Source organism: Trachemys scripta, chromosome 2 (assembly GCF_013100865.1).
Source record: "Trachemys scripta elegans isolate TJP31775 chromosome 2, CAS_Tse_1.0, whole genome shotgun sequence".
NCBI lineage: Eukaryota > Metazoa > Chordata > Testudines > Emydidae > Trachemys > Trachemys scripta.
In genome coordinates this window covers 164,930,118-164,956,727 of record NC_048299.1, presented here as the reverse complement: position 1 = coordinate 164,956,727, position 26,610 = coordinate 164,930,118, and the positions used below count along the sequence as shown (strand labels likewise).

The 26,610-nt window shown below is 41.4% G+C and overlaps 1 protein-coding gene across 3 annotated transcripts in view; it reads right to left on the bottom strand.

Annotated features, from left to right (window-relative positions):
* The window catches only part of MYLK4 (myosin light chain kinase family member 4), a 132,394-nt gene that overhangs the window by 40,833 nt on the left and 64,951 nt on the right, over positions 1 to 26,610 (bottom strand). The gene's annotated exons all lie outside the window — the stretch shown is intronic.

Sequence of the window (26,610 nt, the reverse complement as noted above, 5' to 3'; positions counted from 1 at the left end):
TAAAGAGCAAGAGAGAGAGATGAGATATACAAATAATACACAAGAGAAAGTGAGAGAGACACTGGCATGCAGACATTATAGAAAGCCTTTTTCTTTAAACTGGGCAATCACCCCAACCCCAATCAGACACAGGCAATCCAAAGTTTAAAGAGTCTTTTTCCCCATAACCAGAGCTTTAGTTTAAGACTGTGTGTTATCCAACATAGTTAAATTTAACATCAGTGAAGCCTCTTATCATTTACAATGATCTGACTACAAAATTCAGAAAATGATGTTCACTAGCAATGATTGCTAGTTCCATTCTTTTTATTGCCTACCTGTAAACGGCTCCCTTAAAACCAGTCATTATATTACTATCACAAATCTTTTCCTGAGGGCTTTCACTTTTCATAAAGTCAGTGTGGGGTGTAGAGGAAGAATCACATGACTGGGAGTCTGAAATCCCCAGGTTCTAATCCCTGTTCAGCGATGCATATTGGCTAGAGGAATTAACCCAGGGTTGGGGTTCCACTCCCAGTTTAGCTACACTACTAATGTGAAGTCAGAGGGACTTTGGAGGCAGCAAGGGGTCTGTCCACATAGATCAACTTGCAAGATCTAAGCCTTATTTTGTGATGTGGGTAAATCATTTCCTTTCCCTGCCTCAGTTTCCACATATGTTAAATGGGGATGGTGAGGAATAGTTAGCATGCGCAGAGAGTTTTATACATATGAAGTGCTAAGTATTTTAAACTTACTTTGTTTTCTGCCTGTAGTGTTTAAAATGTTCTCCATTTTTAATTGCCTGAGCTCTCTCTCATAACCACTCACAAATGGATTTTTAAAAGCTTTCCTCTGAAACCTATTTTAGTCATTTAAGAATTAATGTACATTTAGTGTTGATAATGCACTGAAAAGTGATTCAGGAGCTTTTACTTGCTTTCAGGTTATCATAGGTTTTTAAGAAAGGTTCCAAGATATATTAACCCCCTCATGACAGCAGCTTGTCACCCTGACTGAAACCTGAAGTGAACCCAGGCATGACCCTGAAACTTGGATTAAGATCTCCTCTTTACACAGCAGATATTATTGAGAGATTGCAATCATATGTTATGGTTAACAGTACCTCCTCTGCATTGATTTAAAAGATGCAATGATTTAAAAGCAGGCAAGTGGATGGAAACAGAGAGAGTTTAGGGATCCCTATTTCATGGAAAGAATAATACACCAGGCATCACTAAAAAGAATGCTGAAACAAAGAGCATCATGGAGATTCCAGTAAAGAACAGTTATGTTTAAGGCCCCTAGTGTTCTTCCATTCATCTCTGCTAGAAACATAAACTAAATTCTCTTGACAGTTACACATCTGCAGAAGCCCGTTAGTTACAAAATTCCAGCAGAGGTGTTTGCACCATCTGCAAAATGGCCAGATTTGCAGAGCCATTCATCACAGCTGAAATGTCTGTGCAGAGGTTCACAATTTTAACTTTAGAGCTTTTTCCTTCTACACACAAAAGATTATATGTCATCACCCATCCAGCCAGGACGGCTGTGGTGGACGTCTCAGTCAAAGCATGTCAGTCATGAGGTTCTTCTATAAAATGGATGTTCTTTTGCGGGAGCAGGGAAATGATAAAAAGAGGGGTCAGCTACACTGATAGTAATTCTAAAGTCTAACCTATACACTAAGCCACACGTACTAAACATTTAAATCTCTCATAATATTTACCCAGGGAAATGTCATGAGAAATACATCAAAACAGTCATTTACTGAGTACTGTAATAAAATCAGCTTAGTATGTATGTTTAAAAGTTTAGCCGCACAAACACACTAATAAGCCTATATGATGAACTTATATAAATTTTAAGCTCCTGGGGGCAGGGACACTATTTTCCTTCATAGCACTATTATATGGATTATTATTGTAATTCTATCACCAAAAATTAGAAAGGTTTCCCCATCAATGCACTCTATTAATAGAATAATAATAATACCTAGCTCTTATATAGCACTTTTCATCAGCAGCTCTCAAAGCTCTTTCTTAATTTAATCCTATTACTCCTAGCTATGCCTCACTTTATTACGATATATAATGAATTTCCATCCTGGGTGTTTACATTCTTCAGTATTTGTAGGCTGTTTCACCCTGCAACCTGAGTCTTGCTTAGCCATTCAATGCACATTTAATTCCTTCATTCCGTTCTCATAAACCAATCCTTACAATCAACACCTTGCCAACCTCTGGTATTTTGGCCACTCTTACCTAACCTGCAACCATTTGGCAATATCCTTCTGGTAATGAGATGCTCAGAACTGAATGTAATGTTCCAGAGCCATATAGAGAGGGGTCTCCCTGTCCTGAGAAGTAATGCACCAATAGATGCAGCCCAAAATTGCAGTGATCTTTTTTAAATCGACCTAACCCCGTAAATTAGACCTAACCCCGTAGTGTAGACCAGGCCTTTGTTGCTACCCTAACACATTGCGCCATCAGTCCTAAGTCTCTTTCAGCATTGCTGCTTTTTTGATTTCTCCTTCCCATTAAATATTGGTAAAAAAAACTGGCTTTAAAGAAAGAGACAAATTTTTTACTCTTATTTACACCTGTTTTCATCCACAATAACCCCAATAACTGTTGTCTTCCAGACTGCAAGTAAAGAGCAGAATTTGACTCATGATCACCTTTTTTCTCCGATTTCATAAACTGGGGTTTAATGATACGACATGTTTAAATTTTCTGCACTGTGAAATTTCAATAAACATTTTCAATAAAATGTTGCATTTGATGGGGAAAAATGGCAAAACCAAATCTTTTTGCCATCTTTTCATCAGCTCTAGGTGATACTGTGCTCTAGTGAAAAAAGCATATACATTTGCTCAGTAGACAAGTTTCTAACCAGCCTATAAGAGATTAACTGTTTCAACTTTGGCAGTGGTTGTGTTTTATGGATGTTGAAACAAAGAAACTCACCCATATGAACATCATGTAAAGAGAAACCCTTCTGCAGGTTTTGAGCAAGCCACCATTTCCCATATGTTTTATATTATAGCTTAGAATATTAACACTCTGCCACCACACCACACAGGTGACAGTGTTGGCCTGAAGGCTAGTGAACATTGGGAGATTTTCCACAGAATAACAAACACCTATGCTAAATAACTTAGTGTTAATTAACTGTGAAAATTCACAATATTTAATAGTCCTCTAAAAAGATTTTTATTTTTTGTCTATATTTGGTGGTCTACTGATGCTACATTCTTTCCAAGGACTTTTATGTATTAGAAGTTTACCTCCAAGATACCCCTGCATTTCCTCCCATCTTTGTTTCTGCACTGACACAAAGGACCTTTTACAGAGGGGTCAAAACTGGCTTTAAAGTTGCATATATAATTTTGCAGGTGAGTAGAAAAGTGACATACAAATTTTGGAAGAAATATAAAAAAACTCATATGGAGTTGGGAGTGGAGAGGGGTTTTTCCCTCCTCCTTTTTTTTTTTTTTTTTACAGTACAAAAGTACTTGTAATTTTCTGGTTAGAAAGCTAGAGTTATGATTTTATTCAAGCCCTTGAACTCACACAAACTCCTGTCAAAGTTACATTCTCAGTTCATTTCTATGGAAATTTTGTGGCTATTATTTTGGAAAAATTAGTCCACATGATTCAATATGCCAGAGCAGGTCTGGTTATTGATGTATCCATCTGCTTCTAAACATTCAATCTCAGGTTCAGAGATGCTCCATCCCAACTCTGATGGGGTCTGATCCAAAGCCAGTTGAACACAATGGGAGACTTTTTTATTGAATTCAATAGGATTTTGATCAGGCTCAAAGTAGTTAGAAAAATACTGATATCCTGAGAATCTACAAGAGTTACCAGTCAGTAAAATGGGAAAATATTTGCTCTTTGTATTTCTAGTGTGAAGATCTATCAGCAAGTAGAAAGCTAGAGAACAGTTTCTTCTTAATAAGCCATTCACTTCATCTTCAGTGATTGCCTAGCAACCCCTTGGTGGTGCTACTGAGATGCCAACTTCCTGGCATTATCTTATTTTCTTCTGAAGGAACTATTCCAAAGGGGGTTCCCCTCCTTCTTTCCCCCCTCTCCACATCCTTTCAGTTTAGTTATTTCATATTTCCTATTCATTACAAGCCTAGACAGAGCAGCACAAAAATGTATGGCTGCTGGCACCAAACATCATAAACAAGAGCTGAAGAGGAAATGTTTGAGTAGTAGAGTCTGATTCCAATTTTCTCTGGCTGCAAGCCAGAGTTGGGTTATGCTATAATTCATGAAAGACTGGTGTCTCTATATTTTATCATATATAGAACAAAATGCCTTGTCATCAATACCAAATTGTTTTACACAATGTGTCTCCAAAGTTTCCATATCCAGCACAATAGCTTACTGTTCTCTTTCCTTTTTTTTTTTTTTTAAAGAGGATTTATTTTTCCCACCCTCCCCAAACAAAACACCAACATCTGCCACTCATGAGTTTGCAGCACGTGTATGGTGGACACCACACATTCCAGTCATTGCTTAGTCATCTGTGCAAGCAACACAAATCCTTCTGACATTTCTGTTCCTAAGTTCTGACATGGATCAGTTTTGGAGGGGTGTATATTAAAAAAAAATAACACAAGTGCAAGTAGCTTTGGCTTACCAGCCACAGGCCACTGTGACCTCCACCTTCCACACCTCAGAAAAAGGTAGGAGCAGAAAACCTCACTTGTGTAGATAGGCATTATTTTGTGAAATTCACACTGTAGGTAGATAGGGCCTGATCCTACTCCCAATTGACTTCAATAGCAGGAGATCAGGTTTAGAGTTCACAGTTACTATCAAGATTATTAGGGAGAACCCCAGTGGAAAATATGCAGCTTTTAAGGAGCAAAAAGACACTGAACAGCAGCTAAAGTTTCTGAACTAGTATAACACATATAATAGCTTTGGTTGGTTGTAGTACATACAGTGTGTATTTAGATACATATGCACATACGTATATTACTATTTGCTAGAGCAGGTCAAAATTTTCCAAATATTCATTTTTAATGACAAAAATGAAAATGTGATTTATATTTTTAAGGATTCATACTACGCGCTTCATAATCCTGCCCTCATATACAGCTCTATTCTCAGTTTCTGCTGACTTCCCCTTACTCTTCCCAAACCTTCCATCTTACTGCTCTTTTAGTCTCATTGTCCCAGTGTCAGTTCTGTGCCTTTTATCATGCTGCCCTATATACCTGGAAGAGTATTCCTCTTCTCTCTTTAAAATCCAATTATTTCAGCAATCCCTACTACCTCTTTCCCTCCAGTTCTTACCCTGTGTCTTGGCTTGTGTTTGTCCATTTTGTGAAGCCTCAGTTACAAACTATTCAGGACAGGGAACATATCTTAACCTACCTTTATAAAGGACTGTACAAATTCACCAGGCTATATAAATAACTTATATAAATAATAAAAAATATTATAATTAGAAAGCCTTATAGAAGTAGGTAGTCTTTTTTTTTTTACCTTTATCATCTTCTAATAGAGAAAGTACTGTACAGGTTTTGGAGGGGGGGTTGTTGTTGTTTGCTGAGAAATTATATTAACATCTATAATATTAAAAGCCTTATCTGTGTAACTTGTATAATTTATGTCCCTGGCATTTTTTCCTCAGTCACAGCTTTTATAGGTAACTTACAAAGAAAACTGTTTTCTTTTATCCTCATGCAAAAGAAAAACACCACTGAAAAAGCCACTCATATGCTTTACTGAATTTGTTATAGAGAACTCTAGGGTCTCAAATGAGAAATGCATTCAAGCTTTTAGGCACAAGAGATCCACTATCCAAAAATATAAATGTGTATATTCTGGAGCAGGAGCTGAGAGACTACTATATACAGTAGTGTCATAAAGATAGATTTGGTTAAAGCATGTCTGCTCCTGCTCCAATATATGGCAATGGCTCCCTGAACAATATAAACTTACAGAAACTGAAAGGCTAGAAAGAAAGCGTGAAAGCTATGAAGCAGATTCAGAAAGTCATGCTGTTTACTGAAAGTTCACAGATTTTAGCAATGCTCTCACCCCCCGCCCCAGAATCAAACAACAACAAAAACAGATCAACATGGAGCAAGGGGTTTATCCACATCAACTCGTTTCAAAGACCAATAGTTATATAGAGTATCTCAGTGTAAGGGGTTGAAATAATCATATGCCTAAAAGTAAGTGACATACTGTGTTATAAGTGACTTATGTTTATGGATCCCATGGGATCCACCCAAAAAACTCATCTGGAACTCCACTTAGGGTTAAAAAAGGAAACTACTTCACACGAGTTAGGAGCATATAGCAAGAAAATTTTGGCACTGAGCTTCATGAGGTATGACTAGGGAATTTATAACCCCATAGGGCTCTCTGCATACAACTTCTTTATTACCTGTTAATTATGAATTCTGACCTCCCTTTCCATAATCTCTCTGGCAACAAGGTATCCTATAGATGCCCCTAGTGATAAATCACAACAGTAAGTACCTGAAACAAACTAAAAGGTGATCATCAACAGAGTGCTCTGATGAATCTTTAGAAACCACCTAATGACAGGAGGAGGTTTTTTTTTTTATTGAAAAGTCCCTACATGTCATACAGCCTCAATAAATAAGAAATAGTGTCTGGTAACCTTTCTCAACGCAACTGGCTCGGTCTCTCCAAACTAATAAATTTGTTAGTCTCTAAGGTGCCACAAGTACTCCTGTTCTTTTTGCGGATACAGACTAACACGGCTGCTACTCTGAAACCTCTCCAAACTTGTGTGTCTTTATTAACTCAAATTACCTTGAACAGGCAAATACAAAGACACATCATTATAAGACGCGCAGAGGACCTTCCTTTAAGGCTGCACTTGTTATAAAGTAGCTTCTGAGACCCTCCAAAGGCTTTTAAAATATAACTTTTTACAAAAGGATGCTTGCCATAATGAGTACTTCACTCTGGAAAATGCTTGGCTCCCAGAAGACTATAATGGAAGACAGTATCAGATGGGTAGCCGTGTTAGTCTGAATCGTAAAAAGCAACAGAGGGTCCTGTGGCACCTTTGAGACTAACAGAAGTACTGGGAGCATAAGCTTTCGTGGGTAAGAACCTCACTTCTTGCATCTGAAGAAGTGAGGTTCTTACCCACGAAAGCTTATGCTCCCAGTACTTCTGTTAGTCTCAAAGGTGCCACAGGACCCTCTGTTGCTTTTTACGATTCAGACTAACACGGCTACCCATCTGATACTGTCTTCCATTATAGTCTTCTGGGAGCCAAGCATTTTCCAGAGTGAAGTACTCATTATGGCAAGCATCCTTTTGTAAAAAGTTATATTTTAAAAGCCTTTGGAGGGTCTCAGAAGCTACTTTATAACAAGTGCAGCCTTAAAGGAAGGTCCTCTGCGCGTCTTATAATGATGTGTCTTTGTATTTGCCTGTTCAAGGTAATTTGAGTTAATAAAGACACACAAGTTTGGAGAGGTTTCAGAGTNGAGGGTCCTGTGGCACCTTTGAGACTAACAGAAGTACTGGGAGCATAAGCTTTCGTGGGTAAGAACCTCACTTCTTCAGATGCAAGAAGTGAGGTTCTTACCCACGAAAGCTTATGCTCCCAGTACTTCTGTTAGTCTCAAAGGTGCCACAGGACCCTCTGTTGCTTCATAATGGAAGACACTGACTAAGAAAATGTCCTAAGAATGTAATCCTGTATGGCCTGATCCTACAAACCTAACTCATACTGAGTAGCATTTACTCAGGTGAGTTTCACTGCAGTCACACCAAGTAATATTTACTCAGTTCAAGTAGAATTCACTCACACTAGGCGACTACACTGCAGTAAATGGAACTCTTTGTGTGAGGAAATGCTGCGAAGATTGAGTAAGGATTGTAACATCAAGCCCTAATCAGCAGTATTATGCACAGAAATAATCTGATGTCTGATACTAAAGCATAAATGTCAAAGTCGGTGACTTCTTTATTGCTGGTTAGCCTCCACTAATGATGTCCCCAGCTGCCCGAGATGTCAGACCCCATCTGAAGATTCTTACCTCTGCTTAGTAGTCCTTGTTTTTTCACCCATTTTAAAAAAAATAAATATTTTCTCAAGGCTGAGGACTATAGTGTGATAAATTACCCATTAATAGCGCAGAACTCTATTTCCAGGAAGCCAGTTTAAAGGAAAATTCCTGACTTTCTGAAGCTGAAGCCAGAGGTGTCATACTTCTGAAATGGAGGAATGAAAGCGGCACTGTCTCCAGGTGCACCAGTGTTGTACCTCATTTCATCTGCTAGGGAGACTGGTTAAAATCTTTGGTTGCCTTCCAAAACTTTTCTGGCAGTTAGCATCCTGTATTAAAAATTTATAAACCACGAAAGGCCTTTTCTTACAAAAAAAAAAAAAAAGTTAATACAGGATGGATAGCCTGAAAAACTTAAAAGGGACTGTCATCAGAAGTGGTTATATGGAAAATGGGATGTAAATAACTCCATTCACTCCCTCCGAACACCCTAAAAACACAGTGAATGTGATTTCAGTGGGAAGGGAAACTGTACCGATGAAAATTTCTTTAAAACAGCTGTGGAGAAGAGTTCCAAAACTGCCACTTAGTCTTTTGGGATGTAGCACTTTTACAAAGTAACACAAACAGCTCTTCCAACAGAAACATATTGATGAATATCAACACTGAGTTTTTCATTCATTTTCAAAATGATTCCACTCTACAGTCCCTAACTGTGCAGCCCGGGCCAGAATTTATGGACACTGTGTGATGACCTTTTACACCACAGGCAGTCTTAACAAGTGAGGGAGATACAGAGCTAGGCAGAACCTCAATCTGTTTCAGGCTATCAATCTGTGTCCAGATGGCTTTATAAAACAAACAGTTAATTTTGCATTCACTGAGAATTCCTCCAGTATCTTCTATAACTGTGAAAATACTATAGACATAGAATACCTAGACTAGCAGAGGTATCTGTGTGGCAATACAATGCCATGCAACTAGAGGGGACTAGTGCTCTTCTAGTAAACTCTGTATTACTTCTTTTCATTTTGGGCAGAACCTTCTCTGCTTGTTGCAAAACTCATGGTTATGGAAATATGGAAGCAGGGTGAAGTTAAAAAAAAGCAATTATCAGGTGTTAATTAAAATAGTTCTCCACAGTGAGAAAAATATGTTTTGCCTATGTATTCATAACATATTTTTAAGAGATGAATTGCCCCCAACTGCACTGTAGTGATATACCTGCATTTAAAAATTTGTGTGTTGGACCAAAAGTGGGAATGCATTAATCCTGCAACTGCACTGAGGGATTGTTAATTTACTGAAAGAACCTATACAAATACAAATACCTTTATACCATTAAGAGTGCAGCCATAGTAGGGGGTTGCGCCAACTTAAGCAAATCAGTTTTTCTACCAATTTAGTTAAATCAGTGCAAAAACTATGTGTAGGCAAGCCCTAACTGCCATAACTCACCACTTTTTTGTGTAGAAAGTCTAGTGCCAAAGTACTGCAATAAATGGCACATTCATATTTAATACAGATGTCAGAGAACACGATTGTGTAGGTGGTGGATGAAGAGGAGTCCATTATTTTTAGAGATAGGAGAAGGGTAGCCTTATTTTGGTGTATATTTGTATGCAATGTAGTGGTAGCTATGTCAGCCCCAGGATATTAGAGAGACAAAGTGGGTGAAGTAATATCTTTTATTGGACCAACTTCTGTTGGTGAGAAAGACATGCTTTCGAGCCACACAGAGCTCTTCTTCAAGTCTGGGGAGAGACAAGCTTCAGGTTGATTTATATTTGTTATTTTAATAAAACATAACTTGCCTCTGGAGGAGTAGATTTATTCAGCCGGAGGAGGAGGGGTGTGAGCTATATAAAAATGTCCTCAAATGCAGGAAATTGCATTAAATATTTCAACGTGTTCCCTTGGTCCTGGTCAATTCCAAATGATGGCATTTATGGGAGTGAGGTAAGGGCTCACCAGAAACCCTCCTCCTCAACTCTATGCACAACAGATGCACATATACATTCTTACTTGGCTGGCTATGAGCTTGGTGTTTGGGGTCAGAAATTCCATTCAGATAAATTTCTCCTTTGGTCCCCTATTATCTTTTGCATGGTGCATCCCATCAACACAAGATGATGCTACTTAACAACTTTGAGACGCATCATAACCACCATCTCCTGTTTTTATCTACTTTAACCACTGCATGGTCCAACTAAATGATAGCTAAAGATGGCAGGCCACAAGACTGCAAATGTTATCTACACCAAAGAACCTCACTTCAAAGACACTTGGGAAATTATCAATGTCAACAGCCTCCTTTAGAATAACCAAAACTAGTGGCATCTCTTGAATTCCTAATGGAGACTCTGAGCTAACTTGTGAGGTCTAGGAGGAGACGTGCTTTGTTCCAGAACTTTGAAAGATACTCTAATTCTTAAATTCACCTGAGGCTTCCATAAGGGAGGAAAATGTTCTGTTGCTACTCCATGCAATTGAAAGTGGCTAGTACTCCTTAGGTCATCTTTGAGTTAGTAAATTAGATTCCTAGTAGAACCACCCCTGATGTTTCATTCTGGGTGGCCTAAATGTCCAGGAAATGAGGAATCAGGGAAGAGACAGGGAAGAAATTGGCAGTCATTAGTTAAAAGAGTTACAGAAAAAAACGTTCAGTGAGATGTTCAAAAGTGCCTAACTGATTAAGGAGAACAAGTTGTTTCTGAAAATCCCACCTGTTAACAATCATGATGCCTGCCTAATTATTTATAACAATCAGTTTGAGGAACAGGTGCTCAATGCTTAAATTACTGAGATTGCTAGGTTACACATGAAATGCAAGGCTCAATAGCAAATCTTGAGGAATCTACCTTTCTAATAACTTTCAACATTACTTTCAACTTCAAGTACTCTAGTAGGGACTGGTGTCCAAATAGTCACACATTCATCATTCCCAAATGATATCATGATTATTCTCACCAAATAATTTGTACTTTGGAACTAATAATGGACTCTGTTCCTCACATCCTAGAGTAAAGTATAGTGTAAGCCTGATTTCTCACCAAGCTAAATCAAGTGTCAGAGCAGCAATTTCATTGTTTCCTTTAAAAGACCTTAGGCCACAATGTTCAAACTTGGGTGCGTCAAGTTAGGCAACTCAATTCATATTTAGACTCCTAAATAAAAACGATCTGATTTTCATTGGTGCTGAGTGCTCAGGTCTTATTTACTACAATGGCAGCATTTTTTTCAGGCATGGAAAGAAAAATATAACCATCCACATTCTGTACACCTTATTTTAATTAATAGTAGAATACCTATTTTCCTGGTTCAGATCCATAAAGCAGCAAGATTTTGCAGTCAGAAAATCCCACAGATTCAATTTTGGGCCTGCAAAACAGTGCCCAGTCTGTCCCATATGAATTGTACTTGCTGTATAAATCTTAGATAATGACCCTCTTTTCAGTCGCCTATAACTTTACCAGAACTTTAAATGTTCAGGCTGAAAGTCCCCATACTGTCTATCTGCCTCTGATTGAAGTTTCAGCTAAAAAGTCTCCACCATTTCTGATAAAAAGCCTGGATAAAAACACATGGTTAAAAAAAATCGTACCATGATTTCATTGAGATGCTCTAGCATCTCCGTGGTTTGGAGCAAGAACTTAAAATTTGGCAAGGGGGGCAGGGTCACCATTATGCAATTTCCATAAGAAAAATCACCTAAGTTTGGGCAATTTATGAGCCTCTGAAAATCTGTTTTCATGTGCTCAGTACACTTGTTAGAGTTTGGCAACTACATTCTCTGAATATTCCATTTGCACAGAGAATGTTCCATCCCAGGATAACAGGGGCTGGGCAGGACTTTCCCCATAATTTGCTCCTTCCAACTGCCAGGGACTGCTGTGGCACCAGGAGCAAAAACTCAGAGCAAAAGACTATTTTTCTTCTGTGCTCTCTCTTATGGTGCCTGGGCAGCCTGGAAGAAAAGGAGGAAACAGACTGCCTAGAATGCAGAGAATTGAAGAATTGGTTTGAGTGCTGTACAGTAAACAAGGCATTGGGCCACACAGTGAATAGTGAGGAAGTAAACAATATATTTAATAGCTGCTCATTCAGGGGGCACCACCAATCCTGCGCACTGAATGAGGCAGAATCCTGTGGCAAAATAGTATGTGATCATGAAATTAAAGACTGTATCATAATTCCTAAGCATAAACAGGTGTATTCAGTTTGCACAGACCATTTTAATTCTGCCACAGGCAACCTTCGTTCTGGCATTTCCTAACTTTTGAGAGCTTGACTTTGCAACGTTCATTTTTTATGTAGCTTTTTGTGTGTCATTTATTATTTAATTTCTATATTTGTGTTCTGCATGGAAAGAAGGCAGCTTTTACTATTTGCATAGTATTGAAACAATTTCTCAAGATGGTGTTTAGGGCAATCAACCAGATAAGAAGTTTTCAAATGAAGCACCTACGACTTCCTATTTAGGTCAAACCTAGTCAGTATAAACCCTTTTTATTAAAACACACATTGATATTCATTGCAACTGGAAGAGCAGTTAAGATAAACTTGTATGAGAGGGCATCAGTATATATGAAATTTAACTTAATGAAGTTAGGAGAGTAACAGGAAGAAATTAACTATATTAGTATTATTTTTACTCAAGAACAACGATGTCACTGCACAATAGTTTACTGAGCTATGGCAATGGTCATATGTACATAAAAAGAAATAGGAGCATATGAGTGGTGGCTCCTGGTTAATATGGAAGAAAAACCTGGGACACCACATAGGCCTTCCCTGAAGTATGATGAAAACCTTTACTGGCAGAATCAGAAAGCATTAGGAAATAGCCTTTTGGAGAGATGTAACTGTGCCATACAGTAGGTAATATCTGCTGTAATTTGTAATGCAGGCCTTGGACCCCCTCCTCCAGCAGAGCTTTTAGTCATGTTCAAATAGATGTATTTATTTCCAATTATTTGTATTTTTTATTTACTCTTTATTTTCTTTATTGTGTCCTGTCTTTTGCATTTCTTTAAGATAACTGAAATTTGCAGTGCAGACTAATGAACTTGAACACTATCTAAACTGAAGGGATGGTGAGTTAGGAGTGAAGCAGCAACGTAGGCACCCAGTCAAGGGCAAAATGGGTTGTGGTTCCACTTCCTAATAGTGCTCTGAGGCAGTTGCTGGCAGAGGTGCATGTGAGAATAGAGTGAACTCACTGACCTGAAGGCCACAACGCTTCATTACAGTCCCAAGAACAGAGGTTTTGTTTCTCTGATACATTATTATAGGGGATGTGCATAAACATACCAAGATGTAACCTACGCAGCCTTTTGCAGCAGCAAAAAGGGTCCTTCCTTTGGCCAAGCTGAAACTGAAAGTTTGTCCCAGCTGGAAGTTACTTTTTAAAGAATTCATAGAAATATAAGCCTGAATACATTTGTGGCTCAAACAAACAAAGTACACCTGGCTAAATGAATCCAACTCATCCAAAGCAAAAGGAAAACAGAGCTTGCTTATTCCTTCATGTTGCAGTGAGGAAATCTGCATATTTTCTCCTTCCCCCCCTTTTTTAATTGTGGAAATATTTAATAAGAGGAATTGTCTTATTAGAGATATGCTACTGCCTACATAGGAGCACTGCCTATCCATCCCACGGTACTGCTTATAAACAGTACTACCTATTAGTCCCACATTACTGCCTATACCCAACAGCTATTGATCCCATGGAACTAAGGAAAAGCCTACTTCATTTTCTCTTTCAGATAATGTGAGGTCATGATTCTTCCATAGAATTTCAAAATGGCACATACAATAGGACCAAATGAATATAAAATATAATATAATATAATATAATACAATATAGGACCAAAGCCACATGCTCTGGCAAATAGGCCAAGTCTATTAGGAAGAGAGTGTGGTCTCCTGTTTAAAGCAGGCACTGGCATTCAGGAGATGCAGGTGCTACCCTACCTCTGCCACTGACTACATGGGTGACCTTGGCAAGTTACTTAAACTGGCTGTGCCTCCATTTCCTGATTTATGTAAAAAAAAGTGGGGAGTAAGAATGCTTGCCCATCTTTGTAAACCGGATTGAGATGCTCTGAAAAAGGTGCTTTATTTTGTATTCCATACCAAAAATCTATGTGAAAAGAATGTTAAGTTTGCAAAGCCAAGTATTCAAGTAAGCAAAATTCAGATTAAAAATTGCTTAATTCTGCTCTCTAGTGCATCTGAATTATGATATAGGATAAAGTTTTCAAAAGTGACTTAAATGTCTAAGTCCTGTGACAAAGTTCCTCCTCTATCTTGGTGGGTCCTGCACTTATTGGCGGATTTTCTTGCCTCAGAGATTCACCATTTGGGCTGGGGAACAGCCCAGAGACCTTCCCCTCTGGAAGAACCCACGGTCCAGGTCAATTGGGAGGTTTGGGGGGAACCCGGGCCCGCCCTCTACTCCGGGTTTCAGCCCAGGGCCCTGTGGACAGCAGCTGTCTATAGTGCCTCCTGTAACAGCTGCATGACAGCTACAACTCCCTGGGCTACTTCCCCATGGCCTCCTCCCAACACCTTCCTTATTATCACCACAGGACCTTCCTCCTAGTGTCTGATAATGCTTGTGCTCCTCAGTCCTCCAGCAGCACACCCTCTCACTCTCAGCTCCTTGAGCCTCTTGCTCCCAGCTCCTCACACTCGCACCACAAACTGAAGTGAGTTCCTTTTAAAACCCAGGTGCTCTGATTAGCCTGCCTTAATTGATTCTAGCAGCTTCTTCTTAATTGGCTCCAGGTGCCCTAATTAGCCTGCCTGCCTGAACTGGTTCTAGCAGGTACCTGATTACTCTAGTGCAGCCCCTGCTCTGGTCACTCAGGGAACAGAAAACTACTCATCCAGTGACCAGTATATTTGCCCTCTACCAGACTCTTGTACCCCACTGGTCTGGGTCTGTCACATATCCCTCCCCCCTGCTCAACGCCAAGGGGTTGGGCAGCTTGGGACGCCAGACAGTGCACACATGACAAGCCATCGGCATTGCCATGACGGCTCCCTGCTCTGTGTTGCACATGGAACTGGAAAGGTTGGAGGGATAAGAACCATCTGGTCACCCTTGTGTTCTTCTCCTTGTTCCGCTGCATCCATTGAAGAGGGGCATGGTCGGTCACGAGGACAAATCTGCGCCCGAGCAGGTAGTAGCGCAATGTTTCCATGGCCCATTTTACAGGGAGGCATTCTCTCTCCACCACTGCATATTTTTGTTCCCTTGGAAGGAGTTTCCAACTGAGGTATAGAATTGGGTGTTCCTCCTCCCCGACCATCTGTCATAGAACGGCCCCCAAACCTACTTCCGATGCATCCATCTGCAGGATAAACTCCTTGGTGAAATCAGGGGCTATAGTATGGGGTTACTGCAGAGGGCAGTCTGTAGGTATGTGAATGCTTCCTCTGCTGCGTCAGACCATCTCATCAGATCAGGTCCACGGGCTTTCACTAGGTCTGTCAGGGGCCTTGCCCTTGTGGTAAAGTGGGGGATAAATCGTCGGTAATACCCCACCACACCTAGGAAAGCCCGGACTTGTTTCTTGCGACTTGGTCGGGGCCAATTTTGGATGGCCTCTAACTTGTTCACTTGGGGTTTTACCAGACCTTTTCCCACAATGTAGCCAAGATATTTGGCCTCTGTAAACCCTACAGTGCACTTGGCAGGGTTTGCTGTAAGGCCAGCTTGCCTGAAGGTATTGAGGACTGCCTCCACCTTCTCCAGGTGGGTTTCCCAGTCTGGGGTATGAATGACCACATCGTCCAAGTAGGCAGCAGCATAACTGTTATGCGGGCGTAATAGCTTGTCCATGAGACGCTGGAAGGTAGCTGGGGCCCCATGTAGTCCAAAAGGGAGGACAGTATATTGAAAAAGACCCTCTGGTGTAGAGAATGCAGTCTTTTCCTTTGCGTCTTCTGCAAGGAGAATCTGCCAGTACCCCTTTGTCAAGTCTAGGGTAGTCAAGTACCGGGCATTACCCAGACGGTCCACTAGCTTATCTATGCAAGGTATTGGGTACGCGTCGAACTGGGATACTTCGTTTAGTTGCCGGAAGTCGTTGCAAAATCTTGTGGTGCCATCAAGTTTGGGCACCAGCACAATTGGGCTGCACCTCTGACTGTGGGATTCTTCGATGATCCCCAACTCCAGCATTTGTTTTTAACTTCTGCTTTTATTTCCTCCCTTTTTGCCGCTGGCACCCGATAGGGCCTCATTGTTACTCTGGCCCCAGGGTTCGTGACGATGTGGTGATATGTCTCGGTTGTTCGACCCGGTTTTGTCGAGAACACTTCTTGGTTCCAGAAGATCATCTCAGACACCTCATTCTTCTGGTCTGGTGTTAAATCGGGAGACACTCTCACCTGTTTGGAAGGCTTGTTTTCTTGGGTTAGGTTTTTTTGGACCGTTGTGCATGCCTCTTGTGCATGTCAGGGTTTCAGAAGGTTAACGTGATAAATCTGTTCTTGTTTTCTGCGTTCTGGCTGCCGCACCTTTTAGGTTACTTCCCCCATGGGTTCAACCACCTCACAGGGCCCCTGCCATTGGGCCAGAAGCTTGCTTTCTGCCGTGGGAACCAACACCATAACTCGATCCCCTGGTTGGAACTGTCGCACTTTTGCCTGGTGATTGTAATGGGTTCGCTGGGCCTCCTGTGCCTTCTCCAAATGTTCCTGTACAATAGGGGTTATCTGGGCTATCTGGTCTCGCATCTGCATTACATGCTCTATTATATTTCTCCCCTCATTGGGTTCCTCTTCTCAGATCTCTTTGGCGATATCTAGTATGCCATGGGGGAGACGCGCGTATAATAACTCGAAGGGGGAAAACCCAGGTGAGGCCTGAGGTACCTCCCGGATAGCGAACATAAGGTAGGGTAGTAGGGTGTCCCAATCCTTCCCGTCCCGACTTACCACCTTCCTTATCATAGCCTTGAAGATTCGGTCAAACCTTTCTACCAACCCATCAGTCTGCGGATGGTAGACTGAAGTTTTCAGGGTATGTATATGGAGCAGCGTACAGAGGTCCTTCATTAGCTTCGACATAAATGGGGTTCCTTGGTCGGTTAATATCTCCTTCGGTAGCCCCATTCGGGCAAAGATCCCCACCGGCTCTTTGGCTATAGTTTTAGAGGTTGTGTTCCGCAGGGGGACGGCTTCTGGGTAGCGAGTAGCTTAGTCCAAAACAACAAGTATATATTGGTGGCCCCGAGCCGTCTTCTCCAGGGGTCCCACTAGGTCCATGGCTATTCACTTGAAGGGGACCTCTGTGATGGGAAGGGGTACTAAAGTTGCCCTCAAGTGGGGACGGGGACTGTGCAGCTGACACTCCGGGCAGGAGGCACAGTACCTCCGCACTTCTTCATGTACTCCGGGCCAGAAGAACCGTCATCGGACTTGTGCCAGGGTCTTCTCTACCCACAAATGTCCCCCAAAAAGATGACTATGAGCATTGTGAAGTAGGGTCCTGGTCCCTGGGTTTTCCCTTCCATGGGGACCCCATCTATTTCAGTCACCTCCTTCCTAATATTGTCATACCTTGGGTCTTCTGCCTGGTCCCGTCCAAAATTTCCTCTCCCGGGGCTAATCTGCCCAAGATCTAGGGGTCCAGTCTCTGTTGCCTCTACTGGTTCAGAAGCATTCGGGTGGGGGTCAGACTCAGGTGCTTCTCCCTCTTGCGTGGCCTCCTTTTCAGCTGCGTGGGTCCGCCTACCTACAAGAACGACCCTCTGGCTTTGGGTCAGTATTTGGGTTCCCAAGGCCTTAGCTGCCTTCTTTCCCTTTTTGTCTTTCTACCCTGTCTGGGAGTGGAGAACAAATCTGGAGATATTTCAGAGAAGATTGGGGGTTGATAGTCTGCTGTGGATGCCTCACCAATTTTAGGGTTCCCATCTTTCTCCAATCCTCCTACTGGGAGTAAGTTTCCAAACCCTGGGAAGTCCCTCCCTATGAGCACCAAGTATGGGAGTTTAGGAACTACACCTGCTGCTACCTCAGTAGTGTTCCCTTGGATCTTGATTTTTACTGGGATGGTGGGGTAGTAACTAACTGTCCCATGGACACATGTTATCCCTGTACGTTTAGCCTGCAGCAGCTGACTACGCTTCACGGGTTTCCCTGAGATAAGCATGATAGTACTCCCCGAATCAACCAGTGCCGTGGTCCCTACCCCATTTAGTTTCACTGGTCTGGTATGCATATGTGGGGTTAGTGAGACCCCCACAAGGTGGATTAGGGAGCATGGATCTGCCCTGTTCCCCAGGTTACACTGCATAGGCTCCTCAGCATTGGGACACTGTGCAGCTATGTGTCCCCACTCCCTGCAGGCATAACATCTGTATGGAGCCCTAGGCGTTCCCCAGTCTCTTGGTTTGGGCAGTCTAACATCACGATCCTCTTCTCCCTTAGTGCTCCAACTCTTTGTGGCCTCTGATGGGCCTTCAGCCTCTCTCTTTTTCCACCTGGGCCCTCCTGGTGGCCCAGTCACCCGAACTTTAGGGCTTGGTTCTGCTAGTTTAACCCAGGGTGCCTCTTCCTTAACTGGTCAGGTCAGCTCCCTTGCTGTCCTTCGCCTCTCTACCAGGGCAACAACCTCATCATAGGTGGAGGGTTCCTTCTGGCTTACCCAGGCACGAAGGTCTGGTGGTAGTCCCCTCATGTATTGGTCGATGACCAGAACCGCTAGTATCTCTTCCGGACTCCAGGACTCTGTTTGCAACCACTTTCGTGTGAGATGGATGAGGTCATACAATTGGGACCGCGGGGTTGTGTCTTCCTGGTACCTCCAACCGTGATACTGCTGGGCCCACACTGCTGTCGTTACCCCAGATCTGGCCAGGATCTCTGCTTTCAGCTGGGGGTAGTCTGCCGCAGCCTCTTCAGGCAGATCATGGTAGGCCTTCTGGGCCTCCCCACACAGGAATGGGGCAAGGATGCCGGACCACTGATCTCGAGGCCAGGCCTCCCGTAGGGCTGTCCTCTCAAAGGCCAGAAGGTATGCCTCTACATTATCCTCCCGTGTCATTGTCTACAGCCAATGGCTGGCCAGTATGAGCCACGTCCCATCATGGCTGCAATTCACCTCTGTAAAGGACTTTACCTGGTTTACCAGTTCCCGCAACATAGCTCGGTCTTGAGCAGCCTGGTCCATCAGCAGGCGATTAGTCTCTTGCTGCAGCCGCACTGCCTCCTGTTGGGCCGCCATAGCTTGTATCAGTGCCCGCACTACGTCATCCATTGTGGTGAAAAAAAAATAAACCCTCTCCCTCTTTTTTGTTTGTTTTTTGTTTTTTGTTTTTTAAATCACCCTCCTTCTTCCGCCACGCTGTGCACCCCAAGATCCCACTCCTGACGCCAGTGTGACAAAGTTCCTCCTGTATCTTGGTGGGTCCTGCGCTTTTTGGCGGATTTTCTTGCCCCAGAGATTCACCATGTGGGTTGGGGAACAGCCCAGAGACCTTCCCCTCTGGAAGAACCCACGGTCCAGGTCAATTGGGAGGTTTGGGGGGAACCCGGGCCCGCCCTCTACTCCGGGTTTCAGCCCAGGGCCCTGTGGACTGCAGCTATCTATAGTGCCTCCTGTAACAGCCTGTGTGCATGACAGCTACAACTCCCTGGTCTACTTCCCCATGGCCTCCTCCAAACACCTTCCTTATTCTCACCACAGGACCTTCCTCCTGGTGTCTGATAATGCTTGTGCTCCTCAGTCCTCCAGCAGCACACCCTCTCACTCTCAGCTCCTTGTGCCTCTTGCTCCCAGCTCCTCACACTCACACCACAAACTGAAGTGAGCTCCTTTTGAAACCCAGGTGCCCTGATTAGCCTGCCTTAATTGGTTCTAGCAGCTTCTTCTTAATTGGCTCCAGGTGTCCTAATTAGCCTGCCTGCCTTAACTGGTTCTAGCAGGTTCCTGATTACTCTAGTGCAGCCCCTGCTCTGGTCACTCAGGGAACAGAAAACTACTCATCCAGTGACCAGTATATTTGCCCTCTACCAGACTCCTGTACCCCACTGGTCTGGGTCTGTCACAGTCCCATTTTCAAAAGGGACTAGTCAATGAGATTTAGGATCCTATGTCATTTAGGAGCAGCTTTGTAAAGGTATTTGGACACTTAAAAATGCAGATAAATATCTAAAGTGCCTATGGGCCTAACTCCCATGGGAGTTATTGTATACACTGTAGTATTTTTGTGAGCAGGGAAATGTTATTATTGATAGGGAACTGAGGCACAGAGATTAAGGCTGAAATTTTCAGGAGTGTCCTCTAAGTCTGGGTGTCTCAACAACTGGCTGACCAACTTGAAACACATGCAGCAAATAAAGAACACACCATTAGTGGACACCTCTGGACATGTTGGCCCAATTGATTTGCCTAGCATCATATAGGAAGTCTGTGGCTGAGCAGGAGGAGAACCATCTCTCCCAATTTCCAATTATATTCCTTAATTACAAGACCATTCTTTCTGTTCCTGCAAGCCTCTACCTCACGCACTACGCATCTGCCAGCTTCGGCAATAGAGGAAACAAGAGTCCTACAATCAACAGTTCCATTAATTTCATGACTCTGTCTCATTCATCAGCCATCTTGTGCACTGATGAGAGATTGTGGAAAAAAATAGTATGTTCTTATGTTCATTGGATCAGAATCCAAATGCATACATTAATACCTCTGGCATAACGCATTCAGCAGTGCTGCATGATGTTAAGCAGAATGGCACCCGTCACACCCTTGGAAAGGGGGAAGTTTGTGTGCCTGAGGTCTGCCCCACACTCTCCTGTGGCCAGTCAGAAGGGATCTGGGGCTATGGCCTCATGCTCTCATCTCCCCTTTCCTCCTTGCCCCATCTAAGGGGACTGGTGCTGCTACTGGCACCTGCACCAATCAATCCTCTGACTTGGGAAGTGTAAAGACTGTGATTATGACTAGCCCATGTAGGTTTCTTGCACCTGCTCCCTCCCTGTACGTCAGCACAAGGCTAGCCACAATCTATCCATATATTTGCACAGTTACGACAAGAAATAGAAAAGATTAAGGCTTCTGCAGCATTGTACATCTGACAAAACTGAACATTCTGTTTCTTTTGTAGTATACACCTAACCCCCTCCCAAAAATATGAAGCTTCAATTTCAAAAACAGCAGAAATAAAAGAGACTCTGAATGTGCAGGGTAGGCTGGGTAACATCACTGCAGGATCCAGATTCTTTGCATTTCCTTAAGTTTCTCAGTGTTAATTATTAATTTTTTTTAGGAAGCAAAAAGAGTAAACTTAAAGTTGTTTTAAATGTTTGTTGTATAGATGTTAATGAAAGACCAATTTTAAATGCCTGAGTGTCCAGTGACTCTACTCTTGAGATTGGGAAACATGAGAAGAGCAACATCTTGTTATGAAACAGACTCTCGTCTTACCTCAGAGGCCCTCTTCTCCCTTCCCTGACCTATCCCCATCTGCTCTCTTTTTCTATTTGTAGAACTAAAATAATATTACTTGGTCTAATTCGACCACAAGTTGTTGGACTCGGTGCAGGAATTACTGGGTGAAATTCTATAGCCTGTGTAATAAAGAAGGTCAGAACAGATGACCATAACAATCCCTTCTGGAGAAAGATTCATAACGTCTTTTCACTTTACAAGATGTAACAGCTCTTTGGGTTCACAGATACAAGTCCTTGTTTGGGAGAAAAAGAAGCAGAGAGATAGGCCCCACTGACACGACTGTCTGGTTCTCTTTTTTGGCCTTTCCACTATCCCATGGCAATGAGTTTCACAGGTTAACTGTGTGCTGTGTAAAGTACTTCCTTATGTTTGTTTTAAATCTGCTGCCTATTAAATTTCAACAGGTGACCCCCAAGTCTTTATGTTATGTGAATGGGTAAATAACTCTTCCCTATTCACTTTCTCCACACCATTCATGATTTTATAGAACTCATATCCCCACCCCTTAGTCGTCTCTTTGCTAAGTTGAACAGTCTCAGTCTTTTTAATCTCTCTTTGTATGGAGGCTGTTCCGTACCTCTAATCATTCTGGTTGCCCTTCTCTGTGCCTTTTCCAATTCTAATATATCTTTTTTGGGATGGGGCAACCAGAACTGCACGCAGTATTCAAGGTGTGGGTGTATTATGGATTTATATAGTGGCATATGATATTTTCTGTTTTATATTCTATCACTTTCCTAATGGTTCCTGACATTATTAGCTTTTTTAAACTGCTGCTGCACATTGAGTGGTTCTTTTCACAGAACTATCCACAATGAGCGGAGTTACATGGGTGTAAAACTGGTCTAAGCAGGAAGAGAATCAGTCTTTATGTTTGTAAAATATTTTGTGTCCGTATCTAAAATGATTATAGAAGTCATGTGTTCAGACCCATGCTATAGTCTCTGCTACACAGGGTTTTTAATTGAAGACTTCAACTAACCCTATATAAATACATATATTTATGCATTTTACATAATTACATAATATATATTCCACAAAGTGGAAAGAGCATATAAATAATAAAGTTCAGCAGTCATTATTTGCAAAACCTGGGCGGGAGGACTGAATCTGTAAAGGTAATATAAGGCATTATTTATTTATTTATTTATTTAGTCAGTCAGTCACTTTAATAAGTGAGCACGTAGTCTATGAGTAATGAGGACTAACATATACTAAATTGCAAAGGTTTTATTGTGTGACCAGACATCCTCCTATTTTTTCCACGTTTCTCTGAGTCATTTTTTCTATTAATGCAGTAGCAGAGAGCTCAATCAGTCAGTCTGCGTCTGAGGGAGGAATTGCAGATTTCCATTTTCTCAGAAATATCTCTTTTGGCCACTTAAATAGTTACTGCAATCCATTTCTTAATGTTAACTGGTAATTCCAGCACCCCTAAAATACACAAGTTTAGAGAAGGGAAAATTGTGACATTATAGTTTTGGAGAGAGCACTGAATGTCGTGTTCCAGAACATATGCATTTTTGACAGGTACAGAGGATGTGGGAAAGGTTGGCATGTGGCTGTTTGCCTCTCCAACACTCAGTGTGTTGCCAATCTACCCTTAAACAAATGCTCCGGAGTCCAGTAGTACCTGTTTAACGTCTTGTTCTGAAATAACTGCAAGAATAAAGAACTTGAAGTATCTCTCCCATGAAGCCAGATACCGTCCCAGGCTTCTGTTGGGACAGTAAGGTTAAATTATTTTCTCCCATTTTCCTTTGAGACAGAGTTTGAGAGGATACTGCAAAGCATTAAGCCCCTATTAATAATTCCTACATAGTGACTTTTGTTTCCACGTTTCTTAAACTGTTATTCTAGAGGAGAGAGAGTTGACACAGACCAGCTGTCCCCCATCCGAGCACAAAGCCTTGAGCGTAGTCACTGAAAGAAGGAATTGTGAGATGGCGGTAGCTGGTATTCGTTACACATGTAATTGAAGGAGGCCGGTCTATCATTTTGTATTATCTCTTTAAATTTTGTTAATCCTTTTTTCTATCCAAATTGTCTTAAGCGTGGAGTTGGCCTTGAGCCTGAGGAATGGGTTATCCCATGATGGTATGACAGGAGAATTAGTAAAATTGGATGCTGTAATAGTCTTAATATATTGCAGTATGCCTCATGTAGATGCAAATTTTAGATTTTTTTCTTAAGAGTGTGGGTATTTCATTGAAAATTTGTTTTAATATATAGGTGGATGCTGAACACTCTGCTACCAAAAGATGCAAAATTTTGTTGCACATTTGATTCAGTCATCTCTAACTTCATACGAGAAAAAAATATACCATCTTTTGGGAAACCCTTAAAGCTACTGTAAGGGATGAATACATAAAGTGTGCCCCCCAAAAGAAGAGAGAAAGACAAGTTACTTAACTCTCTGGCTAAGGAAACAGATGATTTGGAGAGAACACACAAGACTGACCCAAATGATGAAAACTTCCTACATTCTCTAATCAACTCCAAATATAGATGTACTGAATGCTTAACCAGCCAAATCTAATTTACACTCAACCGGGTCAAATAAAGATATTATAAATGGGGATATAAAGCAGGTAAACTACTCGCCAGAAGGCTTAAGATATGATTGCTGGCTAATTCTATTTCTTCCTTACAAGAAGATGGGAGTGGTATCCTTGAATCAACAGATATAAGTAATCAATTTAAGCAATTCTATCCAGCTTTATATAAATCAGACAACCAATATGACCTTAACAAATTTTACTGAAGTCCTACCTTTCAATAGCCTAACTCCAGAACAAGTGTTATTCATGGACAACAATTTCTCAACACAAGACATCGAGCCCATTATAATAAATAAGAATTGCAGAAAAGCACCTAGGATGGATAGCTTTCCAGTAGATGTCTACAAAATATTTTGTAATCAGTTATCTTCTATTCTTTTAAGGATCTTCACTGAAACATTCCAAAAAGGAACTGTGTCTTGTGACATGACAACTGCTTTAATTACTTTAATATTAAAGAAAAACAAAGATGGCCGCAACTGTGGCAACTTCTGCCTCATATCTCTATTGAATACAGATTGCAAAATAATTGCAAAAATTTTAGCAACACAACTGAACAGCATCATCCCATCAATTATGAATGCAGATCAGTTTGGTTTCATGAAAGGATGGATTGGTTTCTGATAACAGAAGATAAATCTCTCACTTGATCCAGCAACCTCAGAAGTCAGATATTCCTTATATCTATGCAGAGAAGCAGAGAAGACCTTTGATAGGGTTGAATGCCCTTATCTGATGACTATCCTAAAAAAAAAAAATTGGATTTAGACCAATATTCCTGAATTGGATCAATGTATCATACAACTGTCCCCTTGCTTCAGTATTAACAAATGGATATTTTTTCTCCTGCATTTCAACTAGAAAGACATGACAGGGGTATCTATCCCCTGTCTCCCCTTCTTTTTAATTTGTCTCTTGAATCACTGGCAATGCACATACACAAGCTCTCAAACATTGGGATGTGACAATAAACAGGGAAGAATACAAAAATCAGTTTATATGCTTATGGCATTGTCGTATTATTGAAGAATCCATCACCATCGATTCCATCATTATTGAGTGTAGTTGACATTTTTGGAGAGATCTTTGGTTTTCACATTAACTGAAAGAAATGGCAAGCAATGGATGTATCCACAAGACTTAATCCTTCTCAGTTTCAGCACTTTCCATTTCAATTATGCAGGAAATCACTTACTTTGGTGTTAAGATTTGTCCTAATCTTCCCCAAATTGTTTCTCTATATGGACTATATACCAAAACACATTTCCAGACTAGTAGGTTTTGAAACCAGGCTCTAGTATAAATCTTGGGGGAGAGCCAGGACTTTGTAACTCCATTTAGCTCTTCTATACTGGCTGGTTTAACAAGACTAATTTTGGTTCTAAGTCTTGAATCTGATACTGCAGATTTGTTGAGGGATGGGGGTAAGGATAGTATTTGGCACAATTTCTGTTATCACGTTTAAAAAAAAATCCCATTGATGCAGGACGGGGAAATGCTGCTAGCAACAATCATGTTGAAATAGACTTTGTATAAGAGTATGACAGGTTAGTAAGAGATTGGCTGTTATTCTAAGGAGCAGCCACATGAAAGGAGTCAGAGTAATTAAAGGCTTTACCCTATCAAATGAATCTTGTAACTAATGTTACATCTTTCATTTTCATTTCACTTGCCTGCGAGAATCCACTCTTTTGCAAAGTCAAGTCCATTTCGCACAATACTCTTGCTTTGAAATGGTCATCAGCTATAACACATAATTTCTGTTCTGATTAGTCTGTTAATTATTAGCTTTAATATAGATGATTTAGTGTTAATATGGAAGTCAGTGTAACATAATGTTCGATGGTCTCATGAGGCTGCTCATTTCTTGTAAAGAAAATGTGCCTTTTCTAAATACCACTCTCGTATGAATATCTGTACTCTTGAAAGTCTTTCTTTAACAGCTTGCAGGCTTCCTTATGCTCCCATTGGAATGTCTGGAGATATTCAGTGCCTCTGGGCCTGCCAGGTTAGCAGCATGGAAGATTTCACACTCTGGGGCTTCAGTTGCTGCATTTTTATCTAAGATTTGATTTTCTTCTGAAACCGTGTAATAAAGGCGTGATGCATCGGAGTGATGGCAAGAGACTGGGCTTTACGTCCGGCTTCACTCACATGACATGACATCAGAATTACAAAAGGTTGTTCCTAGAACTGGTAAAAAAAAATTACTAGCGTAACATTTTTCCATTGGAAAATGTCAATTCATTGAAATAGAATGTCAGGGACAAGACACAGGTGGCTGGTCTACTGATTAGAGAAGGAGTCGGAGTTGGGAGTCAAGCCAAGGGTCCAAGCCAGAGCTGGAGTCCAGGGGCAAGGATCAGGAATGAGGTAGGAACCAGGAACAGGTCAGGAAGGCAGGAACCAGGATCCAGGCAAGAAGGAAGGGTCCAATGAAGCAGCAGGTAGAGCCCACTTGTATGGGCAAGTTTCTGTGCCTCTCTTTGACTTTAAATAGGAATCTCTGACCTATAAGAGATCATGGTGTTTCCTTCAATCAGGCCCAGGGAAGCCTTCCCTAA